The following is a 27,957-nucleotide window of genomic DNA, read 5'->3' on the forward strand; positions in this document are numbered from 1 at the left end:
GTCCGTCAACTGCACATACGGTTCACGTCCACGCTGTCGCGGCATGCTACCAGTGTTAAAGACTGCGATGGAGCTCCGTATGCCACGGCAAACTGGCTGACACTGACGGCGGCGGTGCACAAATGCTGCGCAGCTAGCGCCATTCGACGGCCAACACCGCGGTTCCTGGTTCAAAATGGCTCTGAGCACTATGGGACTCAACTGCTGAGGTCATTAGTCCCCTAGAACTTAGAACTAGTTAAACCTAACTAACCTAAGGACATCACAAACATCCATGCCCGAGGCAGGATTCGAACCTGCGACCGTAGCGGTCCTGCGGTTCCAGACTGTAGCGCCTTTAACCGCACGGCCACTTCGGCCGGCGCGGTTCCTGGTGTGTCCGCTGTGCCGTGCGTGTGATCATTGCTTGTACAGGCCTCTCGCAGTGTCCGGAGCAAGTATGGTGGGTCTGACACACCGGTGTCAATGTGTTCTTTTTTCCATTTCCAGGAGTGTATATACACTGCTGGCCACCGTAATTGCAACACCCTGAAGGAAGCATCCGAATCAAGTGAAATTTACACCATGGGTTTGCAGCGATGAGATATGCAACTGATTAGAATTTCAGCGCAGACGCACATCACGCGCGCCTGTGGCGCCACCTCATAGCGCCATTTAAGGCTTGGCGATTTCGACGAGTGTACGTTCGGCACGTGTGTTTACCTTGTGGTTGTTTCACAAGACGATCAGTTATGCCTCGTAGACAACAGTGAACATCATTTGATCAAGTATCCGAGTTCGACAGAGGAAGGATAGTGGCTTACCGAGATTGTGGATTATCATACAGAGAAATCGCTAGTCGTGTTGGACGAAACCAAACAACTGTAATGCGGATATGTGACCGTTGGATGCAGGAGGGTACGACGGTCCGACGTGGTCGATCGCATTCACCTCGGTGCAGCACTGCACGTGCTGATAGGCAAATTGTGCGCATGGCAGTGACGGATCGCTCAGTGACATCCCGAACCATAGCACAGCACATTGTGTCTGTAACGCATCATCCAGTGTCTGCGCGTACCATTCGACGCCGTTAACAGCAGAGTGGTCTGTCCGCAAGACGTCCATTGCTTCGTGTACCATTGACGCAGAACCACAGACGTCTCCGTCGCCAATGGTGTGATGACAGACGGATGTGGACGGCAGAATGGAATGACGTTGTCTTTACTGATGAGGCACGCTTCTGTCTGCAGCACCACGATGGTCGGATTCGAGTGTGGAGACACCGTGGAGAGAGGATGCTGGATAGCTGCATTATGCACCGCCACACTGGTCTTGCGCCGGGTATTATGGTATGGGGCGGTATTGGATATTACTCTCGCACGCCTCTAGTACGCATTGCCGGTACTTTAAATAGCCGGCGCTACATATCCGAGGTGCTGGAGCCAGTTGTCCTTCCATACCTTCAGGGCTTGGCCACAGCCATATTTCAACAGGATAATGCGCGACCACACGTGGCACGCATTGTCCAAAGGTTCTTCGTCAATAATCAGACTGAATTGCTTCCCTGGCCGGCTCGCTCTCCGGATCTTTCGCCGATAGAAAACATGTGGTCCATGGTTGCTCAACGAGTGACCCAGATTACATCCCCAGCTGCCACACCAGATGATCTTTGGCAACGTGTGGGAGCTGCTTGGGCTGCTGTACCCCAGGAACACATCCAACTTCTCTTTGACTCAATGCCGAGACGTGTGGCAGCGGTGATCTCCAACAATGGCGGCTACTCTGGCTACTGATTCCGGCAGGAACCACATGTCACAGACGTCTGTAAACGTAATCATGTGATACTTGGTCAACATGTTATCTACTAAATAAATTTTGTTGTGCTACCTCTTGTCTTTCTTGGTGTTGCATTTACGGTGGCCAGCAGTATATATATATATATATATATATATATATATATATATATATATATGTATATACGAACAGCAAAATACACACATACACAAACAACAAATGAAAAATATCAAATCACTAAAAAAGACAAACAAACACGCAACAGTTGGCAACACTACACACCGAAAACACACATATGTTGATCAAGAAATGGAAAGTGCAAGTGATATATGCGATGTGACAAATGTGGGTGAAAGAACGCCAGAAATCGGCCAGTTGGAGTATACGAACTAACGAATACATCTCCAGGACCTCACATATGAGTTAACAGCGCTGGAAACCGTAAGTAACACAAAATGTGTGTGAATTCCGAAGGGATGCCGGCCGGAGTGGCCGTGCGGTTCTAGGCACTACAGTCTGGAACCGGGTGACCGCTACGATCGCAGGTTCGAATCCTGCCTTGGGCATGGATGTGTATGATGTCCTTAGGTTAGTTAGCTTTAAGTAGTTCTAAGTTCTAGGGGACTGATGACCACAGATGTTAAGTCCCATAGTGCTCAGAGCCATTTGAACCATTTTTTTGACCTAGCGCATAATGTCCGTAGTCGCATGATACTTTTCGCGGGTGATGCTGTTGTATACAGAGAAGTGACTACGCTAGGAAACTGTATCGAAATTCGTGAAGACATACAGTGGTTCAACACTTGATGCAGGGATTAGCAGTTGCCCTCCGACGTAACAATTGTAACGTTTTGCGCATAGTAGGCGGAAAGGTCCGTTATCGTGGAGTTCACGATTGCAGATACGAGTGTTGGAACCTTAATAGTGGAAACTATTTATTTACAGCTCGCACAAAATAGAAAGTTTTAGTGACCTCCACAGTAGTCACCAGCATTGTCTATAATCCGTTGCCACCGATGTGGAAGTCTTAGGATACTCTTAGAAGCGCCAGTTGTGTTAACAGTTCGAGCAGCGCGGTCTATTGCCCGACGAATTTGTAGCAGTTCTGAAGCGAATGCCGTGAAGTGTTTCCGTCAGTTTAGAAATCGATTTGAACTCAGGAGGGCTTAAGTCAGGGGAGTGCAGTAGGTGGTATAGCATTTCAGAGCTCCATCAGTCAAATAAATCAGTAACAGCTTGCACTGTTCGAGCTTGAGCATTGTCCTGCAAAATGATGGTCATGTCCTGCAGAAAGTGTCATCACTTCTGTCTCTATACTGTTCATTTCTGGAACACAACCTACGAACAGCTTAGAGACAGAAATGATGACACTTTCTGCAGGACCTGACCATCATTTTTCAGGACAATGCTCAAGCACGTACAGTGCAAACTGTTACTGGTTTATTTGACTGATGGGGCTTTTAAGTGCTATACCACCTACTACACTCCCCTGACGTAAGCTCAAGTGAGTTCAACTCGATTTGTAAACTGAAGGAAACACTTCACGGCATTCGCTTCAGAACTGCTACAAATTCGTCGGGCAATAGACCGCGCCGCTCGAACTGTCAACAAACACAACTAGCACTGTTAAGAGTATTCTACGACTCCACATCGCTGGCAACGGGTTATACACAATGCTAGTGACCACTTTAAAGGTCACTAAAACTTTGAAACACGTATCTATTTTGTACGAACTGTAAATAAATAGTTGCCACTCTTAAAGTTCCAACCCTCGTATATCACTGCAAACAGTACCAGACATAAAATATCGAAGAATATGCTTAGGGAACGATTTACAGCAGGAAGTGATACTCCAGTCAACGAATGAAAATTACAGTAAAAAATTAGTGTAGTCGCAAATTTTTGTGTACTGGTAGGAACGAGCGCCATGAGAAACATACTAAAAATCCTGTCCGTTAGCGTGTCACCGCCGGTGTTATGCGGGAGGTTTAACTATCACTTTGTTTTTAATAACTCGAAAATTGCAGTTTTCTCTAGGACTAATAATTTCCGCATTGGAATGGATGGAAAAATCGCAGATTATTATAAACAGTGTTTTAATGGTATAAAGTTTACGTTTATTGTTAAATGCAAAGAATTAAGAACAAATATTAAATATGTGTATCACATCTAAGTGCAGTAGAGCTGTTTTAAGAGATAAATTGTGTTGCTGCGAGTGTAACAGGTTGCAAAAGGGGGGTGGAGAACAAAAGTGTGAGGGAAGGTAGGTCACCGGATTTTGATCGTGAACTTCGCTCCTCCTTCATCGGTCTGCAAACTGCAGAGCGTTTATGCGATTTCCCGCTGTCTGTACTTCATTACGACACAAGAAGCGACTACAGAATTTTTCATAAAATTATACCCACTCTTCCACAGGTCGCCTTATGAGTCACTTCTCCACAAACAGCGTTTACACTACTTGGAATACAGACATGGATCACCACTACATGGAATACAGATATGATTTACAAATAACGTACACTACTCTCAGAAAACTGACAGTAAGGCACACCATAATGCAGGAGGCATCTCTGATAGCGTTTAAATTACTAAATGAACCTGTCAAGAAACGCGTTGCTCTTTTTTCTATCTTCTCTGTTTTCTCAATCAAATCTATCCTGTATGAATTCCAGATTGGCAAGCGATATTCATGTATACTTACTTTTGGGGGGGCGGGGGGGGGGGTCCACTGTCTCCAAATATGTAGCAAAAGAAAACATTGTCCTTTGTAGAACTCACATTTAGATCGTTTATTCAACAGTAAACGATATAAATATACCGTCTATGACGGACAATGCTTTCTTTTACGATTCACGTACTGGTCGAACGCCTTACAATTTCTTTCCATATAAGGGTACGTAATGCACCCCGAAATACTGTCGAACATGATTGTTTTGGGGATCAAGGTGTTATGGTGTGGGAAGGCATATTGTTGCCTGTGCGAACCGGCCTAAAAGTCTTTGAACACGGTACACTCCCTGTTCAACGTCATTGTGACACTGTATTTCTTCGGCGTCTGCGTATTTTCAGGGGTGGATTTGGCACCTGACATCGGCTTTACTGTTCCGTATCTCAATTGGTAAAAAAGGAACTCTTATTCGATGAATTCGTTGTCCGTTCGACCGTCTGTCTGTCTGTCTGACTGTTAAGACCTGTTTCTGTCACGAACGGGTGGAGGTTTCCAGTTGAAATGGTTCAAGTGGCTCTGAGCACTATGGGACTTAACATCTGAGGTCATCAGTCCCCTAGAACTTAGAACTACTTAAACCTAACTAACCTAAGGACATCACACACATCCATGCCCGAGGCAGGATTCGAACCTTCGACCATAGCAGGTAACCTTCCCTTAGGATTTCTATCTCTTGCTTAATAATAACAAATGAAATCTTCCCTTTGAAATTTATTCTCTTTCTCAATCTTCGCATACAAATTTAATTGCTGCTTATTAAAAGTGATTTTCTGATTATTTCGACGAAACATAGAATGTGTCGTCGTCGTGGCCGTCAGTCGTTATCTGCAATAATCCAAAACTGTTCCTTACCTTTTTTTGTTTACTGTTACTGGATCGCCATCTGACTGCTACATCGAACTGCGACATGAATATACTTACTCTGTTTTACTATACTCTATTAGCTGCTGGTGGGCTGTCATAATAAGTGGCTGTATTTATTACCAAAGCTGACGTTATTCTTTAATTAATTTGACTGAAGTTACGTAATTCATAGTCACACTTTTTCTTGACAAGAATAAAATGTTTGCAAAGTTTTATGTTGATGGTTTTTGGGACGGATTATAATCAGTAATGCAACAATTCTGGCAAAAATTAATTATATTCTGCAAACGCTTGAAATATTTACTGCTGGTAATGAAATGATTTTACAAACGTTCAAATGGGGCTTACTTTTTACAATAATCTTACAACTAGCATTGCGCAAACATACCTTCAGTGGTCTTGAGTTTCGCAAAGAAAATAATTCAATAATATTAGTTCCTGTTATGATAATAGTTAGTTGATGTCTCTGTACATCCGTTTATAATCTCTTGTAAATCATAGCTGGTGGCTGGCAGGCACACTGCTCCTCTCAACCTCTCGCTTCAGACCTGCTACCAACTCGCTTCACATCTCGCTTACTACTGACTTCCTACGAACGCTAAAGTGCGGTCTCTCCTGTCAACAATGCTTTCTGGTGCAGACAATGCCTGCTACCATTACGAAATGTATCAATGCGCGGTCTTTCCCGCTCTTTCCTTAAAATGTATCCATACGCGGTCTCTGCCGCCCTTTTTAAAATTATATCAATTTGCGGTCTCTCTTGTCAACAATACTTTGGTGCAGACATCCCCTGCTGCCACAATTATTTCCAACATGACAAATATTAATTATTCCTACTTAATCCTATTAATAAAATATAAACATCTTTCATAAATTGTGATTTGACAATAGACAATAGAAATATACACGTCTTACAACTTCTAGCTTTCTTTGTCCCCTCATCCCTGAACATCCAATAGCTTCTTCCCCGAATAAACTGTTATCACAAAACAGATTTTAATCGTGTATAAAAATATATTTTAAATTTATTTTCTCTGAAAACAAACAAAAATGCGTGTCTCGCAAGCAGGCGGTTCTCTTGTGTTTCCTTATTTCTGCTCTGTAACCAGGGGACGTAAGACCTGCAGAAGTTCGTGTTGAAGACGGGAGGCAGAGCGGCTACTGCACAAGCGCAGCCGGGGTGGCGCCTGGGCTGGGCTGAGCGCGCCGCTTTGTTCTGCCGCGGGGGGCAGGGCAGGGCAGCGCCTCCGATTTATGACATCCGGCCGCCGCACACTTCCTGGTCCACCGCAGGCTGGGTCCGCCCCCCACTGCCAGATACTCCCAGCGACCTCCTCTGCTCCTGCCACAAGGTTACATTGCAGACGATTTTCAACGTCCTGTCGCCCCTAAGTTCCTAAGAAACAGTCCGCAGTCCGTGGTCTTGCGGTAGCGTTCTCGCTACCCGCGCACGGGGTCCCGGGTTCGATTCCCGGCGGGGCCAGGGATTTTCTCTGCCTCGTGATGACTGGGTGTTGTGTGTCTTTCATCATCATTTCATCTCCATCGACACGCAAGTCGCCGAAGTGGCGTCAACTCGGAAGACTTGCACCAGGCGAACGGTCTACCCGACGGGAGGCCTAGCCACTCGGCATTTCCATTTTTTCCTAAGAAACAGAAAAAGTACATGAGGATATTGAACGGGAACTCAGTATCAATCCTGGCTGCGGTAACGGCTCAGACATGAATGATATCCGGCCTGCTGTATTTTTTTTTTTTTTTTAATTGCTGTCGAACCTTGTTTATCAGGTACTCGTTTCCATGTACCAGAAATTTTTTTCCACGCGAGTAGTTCATTCACAATTTTCGTATTTTTCGTTCGGCGCTTTTGAGCCACCAGGTTACAGCAGAGTTATATGATGCGAATTTTCGTTCGCATTCTGGGAAGAATGCGAACGAAAATTCGCATCATTGTTCGGGACATTTGTCATCTTGAAACTGTGCAACGTTTAGTTTCGCTGTTCCTTTTGGTCGATAGGTTTCTATATCTAATGTACAGATAACATGGTGTAAGATTCGTGAAATTAGTGAGTCATATTTCAGTTTGTGAGGTTCATTTCTGGAAGTTGTAAGCAACGTAATTCTATCTAGCCGACTTTCGGATGCGTTAGTGGTAAATATAAAACCAGGCACATTTCCATTCTTAAGTTCCAACATGTCAGCTGAATTCGTCTCTTTCATTTATTTGATTAAATAAGCTAACTGTGGTGACGCGTTTTTGGGCGGGTTTGGTCTGTCGCATGTACGACACAGTTAAAATCTCCTGCTAAAATTAAATTTTCTTTGAGCACTGCTCTGAGGGGAATGATCTCTTTTGATAAAACTCAGCTCTGTTGCGCCTTTTACTGCTTTTTGATGGCGCATAAATGTTAATAACCCTGGTGTTGTGGATTGTGACAGCAGTACCACAGCAGTTCGAGAGTGTTTCCATTTGTTTCATAATAATCCCCTCTTTAGTGAGTATTGCGCTCCCCAGTTCTCTTCCTGTCCGAGAGTTTACTGTAGCATTAGATCCACAGATGAAATCTGATTTGATATTTGTCATTTCCTGCATTAAAAGAATGTCAATGTCTGCAACAAATAAGAAGTCTTTCAAACTATGTGTTATTTGTTTATTTACAATACACCTCATTACACACTGTTCGTAATACTACATGTACCCATTTTGTGTGTGTGTGTGTGTGTGTGTGTGTGTGTGTGTGTGTGTGTGTGTGTGTGTATGTGTGTTTGAATGACGAAGTGATTCGTCGTGCATCGCAAGTGCTATTCACAATTCCTTCTCAGGTAAGAAAGCTAACTATCCACAGTAAGAGTAGGCACTTGTTAGAAAAGATACTTCCCCTGCATTACTCCCCTCCATTGCGGCACTTCGTCAACATCTACACTGCAACCTCATTTAAAATCAATAGACTGAAACACACTTCAACGACAACTGTTGTTGTTTTATGACTGCAAGCCCATTTCTGTTACTTCATAATTGCTTCATGTAACAGTGATATCACTGATATACTGTTATACTCCCAAATGAGCAGCAGTAAGACATAAAACAAGCAGCGAACCAGATGAGAAAAAATTTACGGTTCGTGCAGGAAAAGGCCCAGATTCCGAGCTGGCAGCACAATCCCCTAATGAGGCAGTTGTCTACGAGATAATTAGTAATCGAATAAGTGTTTGGTGGGGATCAGTTTTTGGCGAGAATCTGATGGAACTGCGCCGTTTAATGCTCCGAGTTGGTCATTACTGCGCGGTAACACTCGAACACGGTAACAGACTGATACAATGAAAGTTTATTATTGTTTAATTGAAGTATAATCAAACAGTGATTTGGCTCATATAATATCGGTTTATTTTATCATTGTCCGAGTAAACTAAGATTAAACTGTGATAATGCTCATACATGTTTACCTTGGTAACACGAAGACAGATATCATTTACATGTGTATTAAGTCTGCCGCGCGCTCGGTCGTATTATGAAAATCGAAGGAACCGCTCGAGGACAAAGCGTGGAAAGATACGTAACTAGCGCAGTGTTTCATTATTTAAATCTTGAATGACACAGTTATAGGCCTTCCAAAAACATCAATTACGATGAATAAAATTAAGAAATGACATTTTTTTGGATAGGTATCTTGTTTGCAAATATGGGGCATCTACTTTCAGAAGGGCAAACAGAAATGTTTATTGGCCCATTCTCCAATGATTTCGTAGTTGTTTGTGTCCTCGCACAGTGGCTCATGGAGCTAATTCTGTTGAACGCTTTGATCTCTTCTCGCTGTGCACGTTTGCAGCCAGCAACGTTTCCGTTTGTCTTTCTTTTCAAGCAATGTGCTCGTCACTAACGTTAAAATAATGCTGTCGTACAGACGATCAACTTTCGGCAGTCACTCCCCAGCAACTATAACGCAAAATTTTACGGTAGCTCAGCTCGAATGAAGCAGTTTGGTCAAAGAAGTTTCTCAAAATCTTTGGCAAAGATCCCGTGAAAAAGTGTGATATGTTAGTGATGAATCTCCAACGCGCAGTTGTTTTGAATTGGCTTTCGCAAGTTCCCGAGCTAAATAGCGAAATGAACGCCCTGGGCTCGCAGAGGATCAAGCAAGGTAGCTTGACTGTAGAGACATCTCTCGGACTGGTAGTCGAGCGTCCCTATTTCTGTTAGCCCTAGACGCCTGTCGCCCCGGTGCCTCACTTCCGCAGTCAGAGCCGCCCACGTGGGCCGAGGTATTTCGGGCTCGCCCGCCTGAGACGTACTGTGTTTACCGCGTGTGGCCGCCGCCCGAGGCAGTGCGTCTGTGAAAGACCGCCGTCTATAGACGTGAAAGTGGTGACGAGAGCGAAATACACTGCTGGCTAACAAAAAGGCAACACCGTGAAGGAAACATACAAATCAGATGAAATTTGAAGCATGCGTTTGCAGCGACGAGAGATGCACGTGATTACCATTTCAGTGCAGGCGCACAATACGGGCACCAGTAGCGCTATATAAAAGGGGAACAGGCGGCCTTATGGGCGTACTGGAATTGAACTTTCGTGCGGTTGTTTTGCGGAAGAAGCTTCAGTATGCCTCGTAGAAGACAGCGAGCGTCCTTCGAGCACGTTTCGGAGTCCGACCGAGGAAAAATAGATGCGTATAGGAATTGCGGATCACCCTTCAGAAACATCGGCGATCGTGTGTGGTGGAACCGAGAAAATGTGATGCTGATCTGTAATCGCTTGACGTAGGAGGGAACGACGGAGCGACGGAACCGATTGCATCCACCTCGTTGCATCACTACACGTGATGACAGGCATATACAGGGTGTCACAAAAAGGTACGGCCAAACTTTCAGGAAACATTCCTCACACACAAAGAAAGAAAATATGTTATGTGGACATGTGTCCGGAAACGCTTACTTTCCATGTTAGAGCTCATTTTATTACTTCTCTTCAAATCACATTAAACATGGAATGGAAACACACAGCAACAGAACGTACCAGCGTGACTTCAAACACATTGTTACAGGAAATGTTCAAAATGTCCTCCGTTAGCGAGGATACATGCATCCACCCTCCGTCGCATGGAATCCTTGATGCGCTGATGCAGCCCTGGAGAATGGCGTATTGTATCACAGCCGTCCACAATACGAGCACGAAGAGTCTCTACATTTGGTACCGGGGTTCCGTAGACAAGAGCTTTCAAATGCCCCCATAAATGAAAGTCAAGACGGTTGAGGTCAGGAGAGCGTGGAGGCCATGGAATTGGTCCGCCTCTACCAATCCATCGGTCACCGAATCTGTTGTTGAGAAGCGTACGAACACTTCGACTGAAATGTGCAGGAGCACCATCGTCCATGAACCACATGTTGTGCCGTACTTGTAAAGGCACATGTTCCAGCAGCACAGGTACAGTATCCCGTATGAAATCATGATAACGTGCTCCATTGAGCGTAGGTGGAAGAACATGGGGCCCAATCAAGACGTCACCAACAATGCCTGCCCAAACGTTCACAGAAAATCTGTGTTGATGACGTGATTGCACAATTGCGTGCGGATTCTCGTCAGCCCACACATGTTGAGTGTGAAAATTTACAATTTGATCACGTTGGAATGAAGCCTCATCCGTAAAAAGAACATTTACACTGAAATGAGGATTGACACATTGTTGGATGAACCATTCGCAGAAAGCCAGTCAGCTGCTGATAGTGCGTGCACACGCTGTACATGGTACGGAAACAACTGGTTCTCACGTAGCACTCTCCATACAGTGACGTGGTCAACGTTACCTTGTATAGCAGCAACTTCTCTGACGCTGACATTAGGGTTTTCGTCAACTCCACGAAGAATTTCCTCGTCCATTGCAGGTCTCGTCGTTCTAGGTCTTCCCCAGTCGCGAGTCATAGGCTGGAATGTTCCGTGCTCCCTAAGACGCCGATCAATTGCTTCGAACGTCTTCCTATCGGGACACCTTCGTTCTGGAAATCTGTCTCGATACAAACGTACCACGCCACGGCTATTGCCCCGTGCTAATCCATACATCAAATGGGCATCTGCCAACTCCGCATTTGTAAACATTGCACTGACTGCAAAACCACGTTCGTGATGAACACTAACCTGTTGATGCTACGTACTGATGTGCTTCATGCTAGTACTGTAGAGCAATGAGTCACATATCAACACAAGCACCGAAGTCAACATTACCTTCCTTCAATTGGGCCAATTGGCGGTGAATCGAGGAAGTACAGTACATACTGACGAAACTAAAAGGAGCTCTAACTTGGAAATTAAGCGTTTCCGGACGCATGTCCACATACATCTTTTCTTATTTGTGTGTGAGGAATGTTTCATGAAAGTTTGGCCGTACCTTTTTGTAACACCTTGTGTAAAAGGGGAACAGACGGCCATGTGGGCGTACTGGAATTGTGCTTTCTTGCGGTTGTTTGCGGAAACAGCTCCAGTAAGCCTCGTAGAAGACAGCGAGCGTCCTTCGATCACATTTCGGAGTCCGACCGAGGAAGAATAGTTGCATATAGGAATTGCGGATTATCCTTCAGAAACACCGGTGATCGTGTGCGGTGGAACCGAAAAACTGTGATGCTGATCTGTAATCGCTCGACGCAGGAGGGAACGACGGAGCGACGGAACCGATTGCACCCACTTCGTTGCATCACTACACGTGATGGTAGGCATATATAGTGCTCGTGGCAGAGACGGATCTCTCTGCTGCATCACGATCCATGTCACAACAAATACGCTTGCACAACTAGCAATGTCCCGGCATACTATTCGACGTCGTTTTCAGAAAAGCGGACTGTCCGCAAAAGCGTCCAGTGCTGCGTTTACCACTAAGTCTACGCCACAGGCGTTTTCGCCGGCAATGGTGTGATGAACGACGGACGTGGGCAACCGAATGGAAGGACGTTGTTTTTGTTGACGAATTTCGATTCTGCCTATGCCATCACGCTGATCGGTTTTAGAGTCTGGAGACACCGTGGTGAGAGATTGTTGAACTGTTGCCTTCTGCATTGCTATACTGGCCCTGCGACCTGTGTTATGGTTTTGGATGGTTGCGCGGCCCCAGTATGCATTATCGGTTCTCTAGTCTGCCAGCGTTAAACCTCTGAAGTGTTGGAGCTTGTCCTCCCATATCTTCAGAGTCTGCCGACTGCCACATTCCAACGGGATTATTCACGACTCCATGTGGCACACACTGTTCAAGACTTCTTCGTCGTCCATCGGATTGAACTGCAGTCTTGGCCTCCCGGTTCTCCCGATCTCTTGCCCGTCGAAAACGTCTGGTCGATGGCAGCGTAACGACTGGTCGAGGATACACCACGCGCTGCTACTTTGGCAACATGTGGAAAAAGCATGGCGGGCTACACTCCAACAACAGAACAAGAGCCTCACTGAATCAGTGCCGCAGCGTGTAGTCAGCAACAGCAGTAACACTCAATACATATTTCATCCCTTCCTCACATCACACGGGGCTGTGTTTTCAATCTTGTAATCTTTGTACAACGTGTTATGTACTAAATCAATTCGACTGTAACATCTCCTGACCTTCTCGGTGTTGCACTCTGGACGGACAGCAGTGGATACATCACAGTATTTCAGAAGGAACGACAGTAGATTTCGGTGTCTGGAGCTCACTGCAAAGCAATGGCCATACTGCAGTTTATTATTTTCTGTACTACCGATGCAGGAAACGCAACAACAGCTGCGGATCCACGGTAGGTTTTCGAAAATGGTGTCGTGGGTAAGAGGGCACAATTGTTACTGTCTCCCCCTCCCCTTAATACGAGGGTTAGTCGAATGAAAACCTTAAATTTGTAATAACAAATCGAAATTTCGCGCTGTTATCCTGTTAGTTGGTAAGCGTGCTACAAACAGCGTGCTGAATGTCCTGTAGGTGGCAGTATAGTGCAGATGCACACTTACCGTCGCAGTATCAGTATAAAGATGGCCGCCCCACTTGCGACTTGCACCAGGGAAGAACAGCATTCTGTTATTCGGTTTTTGCGTAGTGAAGGTGTGAAACCTACTGAAATTCATCGACGAATGAACGTTCAGTACGGTGATGCGTGTTTGTCACAGCAGCAAGTCTACGAATGGAGCAGGAAGTTCACAAATGGTGTGACTTCAGTGGAAGATGCTCCTCGTCCAGGTCAGACACAACGAGTTGTGACTCCACAGAACACTGCAGCAGTTGAAGCCTCAGTGAAGAGAAACCGCCGAATGACACTGAATGACATTGCAGCATGTTTACAGATTAGTCATGGGTCAAACACCACATTGTGGATGATGTGCTCCAGTTTCACAAAGTGTCTGCAAGATAGGTGCCCCTGCAGCTGACTCCTGTAATGAGAGAACGACTTGTTGATGCTTGTGAAGAACATCTTCAGCGCTTTGAACGAGAAGGTGATGGCTTCCTTGCAAGAATCGTTACTGGTGACGAAACCTGGGTTCACTTCCACCAACTGGTAACGAAGACAGCGAGCAAGGAATGGCGCCATTCCTCTTTTGGGTCGAAAAAGGCGTTATTTTGGAGCATTACATGCCTAGAGGGACCACTGTCACCAGTGCATCATACACGGATCTCCTAAAAAATCATCTGCGGCCTGCAATCAAATCAAAGCGACGTGGATTGCTGTCAGCAGGTGTCCTTTTGCAACATGAGTGTGTGCGTGTGTGTGTGTGTGTGTGTGTGTGTGTGTGTGTGTGTGAAAACTTATGGGACTTAACTGCTAAGGTCATCCGTCCCTACGCTTACACACTACTTAACCTAAATTATCCTAAGGACAAACACACACACCCATGCCCGAGGGAGGACTCGAACCTCCACCGGGACCAGCCGCATATTTGCAACATGAAAATGCAAGGCCCCACACTGCCCGTACAACACTCCAACACCATACTCACCAGATCTTGCCCCAAGTGATTTCCATATGTTTGGACCACTCAAAGACGCAATGGGACGAAAGAAGTTCCGTTCTGATTAAGAGCTACGCCACGCGGTGCATGAGTGGTTGCGCGGAATACCAAAGAATTTTTTTGTAAAGGAATTTATGCACTTTGTAAGCGCTGGAGCACTTGCATTAAGCGTGGGGGAGATTATGTTGAAAAGTGACACAGATTTGTACCACTTCTGCACAATAAATAATATTTTAAAAAATATTAACGTTTTCATTTGACTCACCCTTGTATAACTCATCATCTTACAAAAGCTTAATATTTTAATAATAACAACACTATAGTAAATTATTTAATCTACATGATTATTCTGAAATTCACAATTAAGTCCTGGCAGAGGGCCCGTCGAGATGTCTCTCTACCGTTCCGCTCTAGAACGGTACGCGGGAAAAATGAGCTCTGATATCTCTTATTTTATCATAATGATCGTACCTACCCATCACGCAGGTGTGTGCCAACAGAATACTTTCATAATCGGAGGAGAGAGTTGGTGACTGAAATTTCGCGAGAAGATGTTGCCACAATGAAAAACGCCTTATTTTAATTATTGCAACCACAACTCGCCTATAATATCCTTGACGTTCTCTCTCCTATTTAGGGATAATACAAGAAGAGCGGATTTTCTTTGTACTTGTTCGATGTCCTCCGTCAACCCCATCTGATGCGCGTCCCTCACTGCACAGCGATGCTCCAGAAGAGGGCGGACAAGCGTGGTGTAATCAGTCTCTTTAGTAGACCGGTTGTATTTCCTAAGTGTTCTGCCAACAAATCGCAGCATTCGGTTTGCTATCCCCTCAACATTATGTGAGGGATCCTTCCAATTTAAGTTATTGTTATTGTAATCCCTAAGCATTTAGTTCAATTTACAGATTTTATGTTCGTGTGATTTACTGTGTAACCGAAATCTAGCGGATTTCTTGCAGTACTCAAGTGGATACCACACTCTTCATTATTTAGAGTCAACTGTCACTTTTCGAACCATACAGATATCTTGCCTAAATCATTTTGCAATTGGTTTTGATCATCTGATGACTTTAGCAGATGGTAAATGACAGCATTGTCTACAAAAAAAAATCTAAGATGGCTGCTCAGACTGTCTCTTACGTCGTTTATGTAGACCAGGAACAGCAGTTGGTCTATACAACTTCCGTTTTACTCGATGACTTTCTGGCGGTTACTACGAACTGTGATCCTTCTGACAGGAACTCACGAATCCAGTCGCGCAACTGGGGCGACACTCCATAGACAACCAGTTTGATCAAAAGTCGCTTATGAGGAACGGTGTCGACAGCTTCTGGAAATCTAAAGTTATGGAATCAATATCACATCCCGTATCGATAAAACTCATTACGTGATGAGAATGAACAGCTAGTTTTTTTCACAAGAACGGTGTTTTCTGAATCTTTGCTATTTGTGAATAATAGAATATAAATATCTGTGTTAGAAAGTGATGGTAGGCAATTGAGACAAGAAGAAGATAAAGCTTTTGAAATGTGGTGCTACAGAAGAATGATGAAGATTAGGCCGAATAACAAACGAGGAAGAACTGAATCGAAATGGAGGGACAACAATTTTAGGACACATCTCGACTAAAGCAAAGGATATGTTGACTGGACACATTCTGAGGCATCAAGATATTGTCAGTGTGCTACTGGAGGGAAGCGTGATAGGTAAAAACTTTAGAGGGAGTAAGGAAGATCGAATGGATGAAGGTTACAGTAGTTATTCGGAAGTGAAGAGCCTTGCATGGGATAGACTAGCATCGAAAGCAGCATCAGACGAGTCCTCGTACTAAAGACCACAACAACGGAAACAGTAAAATACACGAAATCTTTTACTTAAATAACAATCAAATGTTTGTCCAAACTGCCCAAAACTAATTTCCTTAACAGTCAAGGAGAAAGCACGTTTTGTGGAATGAAGATATGAACAGGCAGTGAAAGGTCGACACAAGGCATTCAAAACATGGGACAGTAATAAATAGAAAAGTGTACAAGGAATAATCGCAGTAACTAGAAAAAAGCTTCAAAATTAATTACAGAAACAAAAAGACAATATCATAATACTCACGTCCGTGAAATTTCAGAAAACTTAAAAAAAAGTACCTTTTACGAAACAGTTAAAAAGAAGCTAAGTGGGTACCAGCGCCAAAATCTTTACCTCTCGAAGGTAAGTGGATTGTTGGCACTTAACAGTGAAAAAAATTACTGAGAGCTTTGCATATATTTTAAAAAAATTGTTAATTGCCTTGAGCCCACAGACAATTTCCGCCAGAAATTATCCTAAATACGAATTTAGATTTGCAGTCACCAAATGGACAGGAAATTCCTAGACAAATTTGAAGGCTAAAAGATGAGAAGAATCTCGTGGAATAAGCTGGTCCTAAAACATGAAAACGAATTAAATTCATAATGCTAAACATTTGGCGAACTGAGAGAATTCCTGATGAGTGAAAATTACGTTGATGCATCTACCGTATACCTTTTTTTCTGACCGTAGAAAAAAGTCTCAGTGTTTCCCAGACAAGGGCCAACAAAAACCTGAATGCAAAACTGGCCAATATCAAGCAGGTTTCAGACCAAACAGATCTTGCCCAGAACAAATTTATGTTTATAATAAGAAAGAAGTCTGTACTTCGTACATTTAAAAAAAGTAGAGCTCAGTGGACCGTAAGTCTCTCTTAAAATTCTGAAACAACAAGCTCTGGACCTAAAAAGTTTGCAATTATTAGTCAGACACTAAATACCATAAATTCTGAAGAAAAATTCAGGGGAGAAATTTTGAAACATGTTTCAGTTAGGAGTGAGGAAAAGTGATGGACTCTCTCCTTCATTTTTCAATTGTATCTCAGAAAAGATAAAGAGTGGGGAAAGTAGAAATCAGAGCTTAAAACCGACGAACAAACTATATTTGTAAGAGCAAATATTAGGATGGACTGTTTAGCTTTTGCAGACGACCTGGAAGATCTCAGGACATTCAAACAGCAGAAAAGCAAAAGGAAATTCTTAATAAGAACAGCAAAGAGAGAAAGAGAGTAGGTCGCCAAACAAGGACACTGCCCTTCAAAAGGACAAAAATGGAAACAGCTTTCAGACTTACAAAAAATTTAAAAAAGTTCCAAATACACAACACTGGCACATTCCAATTGCGTCATCAAAACAAGATTATTTTTACGGAGCGGAAAGACTCATTAAAAACGTAAAGAAAGACATTAAGGAAATCCGAAAGGGAGAACCAAAAGTAATCAGGCAATGTTTGTTGATGTGAAACCTCCCAAATGTCATTCATATTCAGCGTAACCTCCCAATAAAAAATTCCGTGACTACCAATAATACAATGTGACTAACCTCTCAATAAAATTGTGGCTCACTTACAACCTTTCAATAATTATTCTGAAATTCACAATTAAGTCCTGGCAGAGGAATTTAAACTGGTAAATTTGGACGCCAGCAGTACTGCGTCATGGTCCTGAAAATGCATTCTGAATGAATTGAAAATTCTTACCTCAATAAGGTCGCTGGATAACGCGTATATATCTGCTCCTATAAGAAAGGAAACAACTGATTTTTCTTTACAATAATCGGGATGATCATAGATTGGAGAAATTAGTAAATTCTTGAAATTGAGATGAATGATTGTCAAAAGTTAATTTTTATAAGAAAGATTATTATTAAGAGATTTTTTTAAACATTTACATGGGACTTGATATAACAATAGTACATATGCGCGAGGCTGCTTTTACCTTATACTACAACGCTCAGGCTCCGCCATCGCTCCCCACGACCGGCCCAGCCAACACGATACACCAGGCACCTAGCTACTACTTACTTCTACTACCACACAGTTCCTACTGCTGACAGCACTGCTCTTTGGTCTGAGGTTCTCTTATACCTTACATATCGCAGGAAGCGCACGAGCAATCCATCGGAATTACATCTGCTCGAGCGCGCTAGCAACAAATTCCTTAATCATGGACCTCTTACAAGGTTTACCTTTTTTAATAGCAACAGACTCTCCCAACCTGAACAACGTCGTAATTTACACAGGATAAAATGTAAGTGTGCACCATTATCATTTAGCTCTACAATTGTGAACACGGGTCTGCACACTACAGCTATTCGACATCGATATGGGAAACGCTGTTTCTCTCAGTCTTTGTCAACTGTATTTGTGAAGTTGTTATTTTTGTTTTCTTAGTGGAAGATCTTTCGCCTATCAGTCTTGCCCTGCACGATTTCCTGTGGCTTGCCGCTTCTACCCGGGGAATCACGAAATTCGACGGATTTGTTGTTGACACCAGGTACTGACAGTGTGTGAATGGGTTCCCTTACACACCTGGTTCCCTTTTGAGACCGACACTGTTTAACGTACAGTGAGGTGACAAAAGTCATGGGACACCTCCTAACATCGTGTCGGACCTCCTTTTTCCAGTCGTAGTGCGGCAACTCGACGTGGCGTGGACTCAACAAGACGTTGGAAGCTCCCGCAGGAGCTGCCTCTATAGCCGTCCATAGTTGCGGAAGTGTTGCCTGTGCAGGCTTTTGTCCACTAATTGACTCTCGATTATGTCCCACAAATGTTCGATGAGATTCATGTCGGGCGATCTGAGAGGCGAAATCAGTCACTCGTACTGTCCTGAGTGTTTTTCAAAACAATCGCGAACAACAGTAGCGTGGCGACATCGCGTCGTTGTTTGTGAACGTGAACTCCATGAATGGCTACAAATGGTCTCCAAGTAGGCCAGTCAAAGATCGGTAACTGTACCAGAGGACCCAGTCCACTCCATGTAAACACAGACCACACCATTATGGAGAAACCACCAGCTTGCGCAGTGCCTTGTTGACAACTTGGATTTATGGCTTCCTGGGGTCTACACCACACTCGAACCCTACCATCAGCTCTTATCAACTGAAATCGGGACCCGTCTGACCAGGTCACGGTTTTCCAGTCATCCGGGGTCGAAGTGATATGGTCAGGAACCCAGGAGAGGCGCTGCAGGCGATGTCGTGCTGTTAGCAAAGGCACTCACGTCGGTCGTCTGCTGCCATAGTCCATTAATGCCAAATTTCGCCGCTCTGTCCTAATGGATACGTTCACGGTACGACCCAGATTGATTTCTGCGGTTATTTCGCACAGTGTCGCGTGCCTGCCAGCACTGACAACTCTATGCGAAGGCGACTGCTTGTGTCCTTAAGGGGCTCCCGAAAGGCTCAAAATCATGAAAAGTTCAATTTTTACTTTTTTGCGTTTTCTGAATCTGCAGACTATTACCTTTTAATAGATATATAATTTATTCAATTCCGAAGACTACAACTATTTTTAAATTTTTTTTGAAATGTGTTCTACATGGGCGTGACCGACTGTGGCGCTGTGAAACTGCTGTCAAATGGTGTTATTATTAACGTCCGTGTTCATCAGGTACATTTTAGTGATGTGAGATAAAGTATGTGTTGTGGCTAACCTGTGATGGTTCAATATATATCGCTGGTGTGATTGTCGATTGTTTCATGTTTATTTACTCTGTCGTTATCTCGAAAATATTCGTAATTAATGCTGTTTCTTGAGTCTCTGTTTTGTTGAAGTATAATAATGAGTAAAAGTAAAGTTATTAGAAATCCTCTGAAGGCTTTTAAGAAAAGGAGAAATGTTGGAAAGCCAAAGGTATGTGTTATTACTGTAAACAATAAAGACGATAACCAAGTGAGTGAACCTAACCTCTCAAGTACACCTGCCCATAGCAGTCAAAGTGGGAAAGAAAATATTGCACAGAAGAAGCTTGGTTCAATGAGTGAAAACTATGAATGTTTTATGGGCGAATCGGATGTGAATGAAATATTTGATATGTCGGTTCTCAAAGGAATTTTTTCAAACTGTGTAAGATGTATTCATTGTAGTGAAGTTGGTCTGGAACTCTCCATAAGAAAGCACGTAGGACTTGCTAGTGAAATACAACTGAAATGTGATAAGTGTTCATACATGACCACCTTTTGGAACAGTGTTGCAGTAACTGCAACTGAAGAAAATGGTAGCAAAATCTACGAACACAACAACGAGCGATGCTTGCTTTAGACATGGAACGCCTTCGGGCTGCAGACAGGGCTGTAAAGAGTCTAGAAATACAAGCAAGAGTAAACAGGAGGAGGAACAAGAGGAAGCTGGAGGAGGAGTTTGCAGAGGATGAAGATAATCCATCCTATGGACCTGGAATGCACTAAAAAGTTAATCCAATCTTTGTCGCTCGATTCCCAAAACTTTTGTTTTCTCATACTAATTACATGTTTTCTAAGAATCTTCCGAACATATTTGTTTCAAACTTTCAGTAAATGTTACACAGTACCTTCTGCATAATTTAACACAGCCTTTTTCCAAAAAACTGTATATTTTTGAATATATAAATAAAAAATTGCAAAAAAATGTTGTGAATTTTCATTACAATTGAAAAAAATCATCTTTAATAACTGAACTAAAATTTTGTAAAATCCCTGTGTTAAGTTGTAGCCCATATTCCAATAAATAATCTGTAAAAAGTTCAACTTCCTACCTCAAATGCTTTGTGAGGAAAGATGTAATTTATAAGCGTTATTTTAACATTGTAAGTATAGGGCGTTCCGGAGCCCTTTAAGGGAAGGCCGTTGGGCAAAGCGTTGCCCGTGATAATGCCTGAAATTTCGTATTTTCGTCACACTCTTGACACTGTGAATCTTAGAATACTGAATTCTTTAACGATTTACGAACTGGAACGTCCCATGCGCCTAGCTCCAACTGCCATCCCGCGTTGAAAATGTATTGATTCCCGCCGTGTTGCCATAAGCAGGGCGGAAATCTTTTTACATGAACCACCTGATTAAAAATGGCAGGTCCGCCAGTGCACCACCCTTTTATGCTTTGTGTTCATGATACTCCCGCCATTAGCATATATGCATTTCGCTACCCCATGACTTTTGTCACCTCAGTGTACATTTATGTGGCATACCAGACTTGCATCCAGTAAACTTCGCTCCTTCATTGATGATACAGCGGTTTGTTACACCGTTAACAACATGTCGAACATTTGTAACAACTCCAAAAGGCTCTACAAACGCTTCAAAAATTGTATAAGAAATGTCAAGTCAAAATAAATGGAGGTAAAAGTTGTAAGCCGCTTCTCCTTTTGATTTAAGAAATGTTATCTGGCTGTCAGAATGTATGGGCATAGGGCTTGAACACTACGACTGCGCATTAGGGGCAGACTTACTCCCAAGCTACATGTACCAATTTACTAAAGTTGTTAACAATGGCGCCTACTGACACATGCCTATCAAAGTTTTCTCTTCTTCGACCCCTGAATTCACACAAAAGTTGTGTAATGTGGTGAACTGGAGTTTCTCCACCAAAGATACAGTTTATGTTAACACTGAAAATTATTCTTCTTAAGCACCTACTTCGCTTCCCACTCACTCCACAGTCAGTGTAACTCCGTAAACACAGTTCCACTTTACTTTCAAGCATGGGTACGTAGGGAATTCTAACAAATTCTAATAAATGTTCTATAAATATTAATAAACAAATAATAATAAAATAAATTCTAGGAAATTTTGCTTTTTTCAGATTGAATGATGGCTCTGTCTAACGACGAACGAGTGAAGTTTATATTCTTGAGAGGTCGAGAAGGATGATTTTATCGCAAAATTTCGGAAGAATTTAACTTCGACACCCTTATCATCAACCTACTTGTTTTATTCTTGTCGGGAAATCAATCACCAAGTTTAAAGAAACAGACAGTGTGTTGCAAAAAACCTTTCCAGACGACCAAAGTCTTCAGACGAAACGAAAGTGGCTATCTTGGCCAAGGTTTATGCTAGCCCAAATAAATTGCTTGGTCGGACCTCCAAGGCGTTGGGTGTTGCAAAGTCAACCATCCACAAAATCCTGGCAGAGGAGAGGTTTCATCCTACAAGTTACACACATTGCATGACTTAAATGAAGATTTGCAGATAAATAGTATGAAAATACAAATTGTACTGAAGACTGTGTCTGTTATTCAGTGATGAAGCTGTGTTTTATGCTAATGGTGAAGTGAACAGACAAAATCTACCATGCTGGTCTCAAGGCAACCCACACTGGATCCAAACAGCAGGGCTGCCAAATGGTGAAGGTGTGGTGTGTGGAAAGCTCATGTGATATCACCTTTCTTCTTTGATGAACGTTTAATGGGTGACACTTATCTGAAAATACTGAGGGACAAATCGATGCCTCAAATTGAGCGTTTGGGTGAGGGACTTCCAGACTTGTTTGAGCAGAATGGTGCCCTTGAGCATTTTGCTACAGTTGTTAGAGATCGATTGACTGATAATTTTCCACACTCGACTGGGAGAAGACGTCACGTGAAGTGGTCCCCACGCTCGCCAGACCTTTCTCCTCTTGACTTCTTTTCTAGGGTACTGGACATTGAAACCGGAGACCTAGAAACGACAGAGAGATTTCGTCCCGCCGTAGCCCTCAGCGGTTCACTCTGCCCCACAACAGCCCACAGTCCACCCCACCGCAGCCCCACACCGAACCCAGGGTTACTGTGCGGTTCAGCACCCAGTGGATCAGCGTCCCCCCCCCCCCCCCCCCCACCTCCCCGGGAACGTCTCATACCAGACGAGTGTAACCCCAAATGTTTGCGTGATAGAGTAATTATGGTGTACGCATATGTAGAAAAAGTGTTTGTGCAGCAATCGCCGACATAGTGCAACTGAGGTGGTATAAGAGGAACCAGCCCACATTCGCCGAGGCAGATGGAAAACCGCCTTAAAAACCATCCACAGGCTGGCCGGCACGCCTTCCCGCTCGGAAAGCAACGCGTTAGACCGCATGGCTAGCCGGGCGGGCTTTTCTGGCGTATGCTGAAAGATAAAGTTTACTCAATGAAGTTACAAATTTAACGCACCTGAAAGAACGCGTTACCAGTCAAAATGCTAAGAACGACGGTAATTCAGACCTGTTCCATCGAATTCACCTTAATCTTGCAAATCACATGAAATTATGCATTGAAAAGCTCGGAGATCATGTTGACAATTTATTAAGATTAAAGTGACTAAAATGTACTTTCATATTATTTATTAACATTTCCTACGTACCGAGATTTTATGGACATCCTGTATATGCAGAAAGTCATGGCTTGCCTCCTAATAATGTGCAGGCCTCGTTTTCCACCGGTAGTGCTGCAACTCCACATGGCATCGACTCAACAAGTCGTTGGAAATCTCCTGCAAAAGTATTGAGCCACGCTTCCTGCCTCTATGGCCGTCCACAATTGCGAAGCAGTTGCTGCTGCGCGACTTTGTGCACGAATTGGCCTTTCGATTACGTCCCATAAATGTTCGATGGGATTCATGTCGGGCGATCTGGGTGGCGGAACCATTCGCTCGAACTGTCCAGAATGTTCATCAAACAAACCGCGAACAATTGTGGCCTGGTGAGATGGCACATTGCCATCCTTAAAAATTGCATCGTTGTCTGAGAACATGAAATCCATGAGTGGCTGCAAATGGTCTCCAAGTAGCCGAACGTAGCTAGGTCCCATTCCAAGTAAACACAGACCAAACAGTTAAGGAGCCACTACAACTTGGGTGCATTGCTTCGTTGGGTCTGTGCCACACTCGAACCCTACCATCAGCTCTTACCAACTGAAATCGGGACTCATCTGACCACGCCACGGTTTTCCAGTCCAAGCGATATCGTAACAAGAGGTGGGCTGTTCGTGAACTAACGGGTCCAAAGAAACGGTTCATCGAGATGAACGGAACAAGTGAGGAACGAATTCTAAGGAACGGTCTTTCATAGTTCACCTCGGTCGCGGCTTTCTACTTACAGATCCCGGGAACGGGAAACGGTCGGTCTGGCTCCCGCAATGGCACGTCTGCCGGTCTCGGTCCAGCCTCGGTCCCGTTCCCGTCTGTCTCGGTCTCGGTCGTAGCTTTCTACTTATAGTTCCCGGGGAGGGGAAACAGTCGGTCTCGTTCCCGAACCGCACTTCAGCCAGTGTCGTTCGAGCCTCGGTCCCGTTCCCGTCCGTCTCGGTCTCGGTAGTAGCTTTCTACTTATAGTTCCCGGGGAGGGGAAACAGTCGGTCTCGTTCCCGAACTGCACTTCGGCCGGTGTCGTTCGAGCCTCGGTCCCGTTCCCGTCTGTCTCGGTCTCGGTCGTAGCTTTCTACTTATAGTTCCCGGGGAGGGGAAACAGTCGGTCTCGATCCCGAACTGCACTTCGGCCGGTGTCGTTCGAGCCTCGGTCCCGTTCCCATCTGTCTCGGTCTCGGTCGTAGCTTTCTACTTACAGTTCCCAGGGAGGGGAAACAGTCGGTCTCGTTCCCGAACTGCACTTCGGCCGGTGTCGTTCGAGCCTCGGTCCCGTTCCCGTCTGTCTCGGTCTCGGTCGTAGCTTTCTACTTATAGTTCCCGGGGACGGGAAACAGTCGGTCTCGTTCCCGAACTGCACTTCGGCTGGTGTCATTCGGGCCTCGGTCCCATTCCCGTCTGTCTTGGTCTCGGTCGTAGCTTTCTACTTATAGTTCCCAGGGAGGGGAAACAGTCGGTCTCGTTCCCGAACTGCACTTCGGCCGGTATCGTTCGAGCCTCGGTCCCGTTCCCGTCTGTCTCGGTCTCGGTCGTAGCTTTCTACTTATAGTTCCGGAGGACGGGAAACAGTCGGTCTCGTTCCCGAACTGCACTTCGGCCGGTGTCGTCCGAGCCTCGGTCCCGTTCCCGTCTGTCTCGGTCTCGGTCATAGCTTTCTACTTATAGTTCCCGGGGACGGGAAACAGTCGGTTTCGTTCCCGAACTGCACTTCGGCCGGTGTCGTTCGAGCCTCGGTCCCGTTCCCGTCTGTCTCGGTCTCGATCGTAGCATTCTACTTATAGTTCCCGGGGAGGGGAAACAGTCGGTCTCGTTCCCGAACTGCACTTCGGCCGGTGTCGTTCGAGCCTCGGTCCCGTTCCTGTCTGTCTTGGTCTCGGTCGTAGCTTTCTACTTATAGTTCCCAGGGAGGGGAAACAGTCGGTTTCGTTCCCGAACTGCACTTCGGCCGGTGTCGTTCGAGCCTCGGTCCCGTTCCCGTCTGTCTCGGTCTCGGTCGTAGCTTTCTACTTATAGTTCCCAGGGACGGGAAACAGTCGGTTTCGTTCCCGAACTGCACTTCGGCCGGTGTCGTTCGAGCCTCGGTCCCGTTCCCGTCGGTCTCGGTCTCGGTCGTAGCTTTCTACTTATAGTTCCCAGGGACGGGAAACAGTCGGTTTCGTTCCCGAACTGCACTTCGGCCGGTGTCGTTCGAGCCTCGGTCCCGTTCCCGTCTGTCTCGGTCTCGGTCGTAGCTTTCTACTTATAGTTCCCAGGGAGGGGAAACAGTCGGTCTCGTTCCCGAACTGCACTTCGGCCGGTGTCGTTCGAGCCTCGGTCCCGTTCCCGTCTGTCTCGGTCTCGGTCGTAGCTTTCTGCTTATAGTTCCCAGGGAGGGGAAACAGTCGGTCTCGTTCCCGAACTGCACTTCGGCCGGTGTCGTTCGAGCCTCGGTCCCGTTCCCGTCTGTCTCGGTCTCGGTCGTAGCTTTCTACTTATAGTTCCCAGGGAGGGGAAACAGTCGGTCTCGTTCCCGAACTGCACTTCGGCCGGTGTCGTTCGAGCCTCGGTCCCGTTCCCGTCTGTCTCGGTCTCGGTCGTAGCTTTCTACTTATAGTTCCCGGGGAGGGGAAACAGTCGGTCTCGTTCCCGAACTGCACTTCGGCCGGTGTCATTCGGGCCTCGGTCCCGTTCCCGTCTGTCTCGGTCTCGTTCGGCCGGACTCGTCTTCTTCGCGTGGCCACTCGTCGCAGTTTCACTGCCGACTGCTTATAGTTAGTTCAGTATAGAGTTGTCGTTCGTTTCGTTCGCTTCGCACGCCCGTTCTAGATCTGTTTCAAAACTTTTTTGAACTCTGAAGTTCTGGTTCGTTTCGTATTCTATTCAACGTCCAAAACCGGTAATTAAAATGTATTTTATAATTATGTAAATTAAATAAAAATTACGTGGTATGTAATAGATACATCTTTTCAGGTAAAGAAACGGTGTATCAGCTTAGTTAAAAAAAAATGGTTCAAATGGCTCTGAGCACTATGGGACTTAACATCTGAGGTCATCAGTCCCCTAGAACTTAGAACTACTTAAACTTAACTAACCTAAGGACATCACACACATCCATGCCCGAGGCAGTATTCGAACCTGCGACCGGCCACACTGGCCGGCTCAGCTTAGTTCTGTATTTCGAAAAACAGCAGAAGAATACTTGTAAAAAGGCAAGATGTTTTGTTATTACACATGCAAAAGACGTCGGCACAAGAGTGGCCATTTTCCGTCTATTTTTGATCCAAGGTAAAAGAGCATGCAAGGTAAAAGAGCAGGCAGACCGAATGAAGCCCGCGCTTCGTAATCGGGTGTATGGTCTCACATTTTGTATAGAGAATATGATAATTCCTACGATATTATTTCAATGGTACAGGATGGCGCACGAAAAATCGGCCCAGAGTACTAGACTGCTCAATGTCGCTTACCAATCGTCATCTATTGTTTTGAAGTTGTTTGCATTAGCTTATTTGTTATTTCTTCACTGCCTAGTTATTACATGTTTATCTATTCTGCTCGTAGCGGTCAACAAATCGTGCGTAATTGGCGAGCAGTGTGTACTCGGTGCCGGTTTTTCGTGCGCCACCTTACAATATTTCACTGCGATCAGCCACATAACGCTACAGTTGGCTAAACGAGATGTTTTGCAGAATCACGAAAATTACAAGTGTGGCGCCTTTCATCTTCAGTCAACTATGCTATTAATTTTCAATTTTTCATAAGAACCATACACCAAACACAATGAACGGTGAACGAGTGTAAATGAACGGTTCCCAAAAAAGAGCGATCACCAGTGAACTAGTTCCCAAGGTGAACGACTTTGCCCATCTCTAACTGTAACCAGCCCAGAAGAGAGCTGCAGGCCATGTTGTGCTGTTGGAAAATGCATCGGTCGTCTGCTGCCGTACCCCATTAACGCCAAATTTCGCTCACTGTCCTAACGGACACGTTCGTCGAACATCCCACATCGATTTTTGTGGTTATTTGGCGCAGTATTGCTTATCTGTTGGCAGTGACTACACAAACGCCGTCGTCGTCGGTGGGTAAGTGATGGCCGTCGGCCACTGCTTTGTCCGCAGTGAGACGTAACGCCTCAAATATGGTACTCTTGACACACTCTTCACACTGTCGATCGCGGAATACTGAATTCCCTTACGACTCTCGAAATGGAATGTCCCATGAGTCTAGCTCCACTACCATTCCGCGTCCAAAGTCTGTTAATTCTAATTCTGGATCTGCAGCTTGTGTAGGTTCTTTAAATGGCCTACAGATACAAACAAATATTCGCGCTGTCTGCGTACGGAAAAGGGATGTATGACAGATAATCGAACAACAGAAATAGCAATTATTTATGTAACTCATTTGTCCTTTTTCACCGATCTCGGTGTCTGTCTGTCTTCTGAGAAAGACGTATGTAATCGACTTCTCTTAGTATTGTGTTAAGTAAAAGTTATAATATGTGGGAGTTACAAGTTTTTCATTCTACTA

The sequence above is a fragment of the Schistocerca nitens genome, chromosome 2 (assembly GCF_023898315.1).
Source record: "Schistocerca nitens isolate TAMUIC-IGC-003100 chromosome 2, iqSchNite1.1, whole genome shotgun sequence".
NCBI lineage: Eukaryota > Metazoa > Arthropoda > Insecta > Orthoptera > Acrididae > Schistocerca > Schistocerca nitens.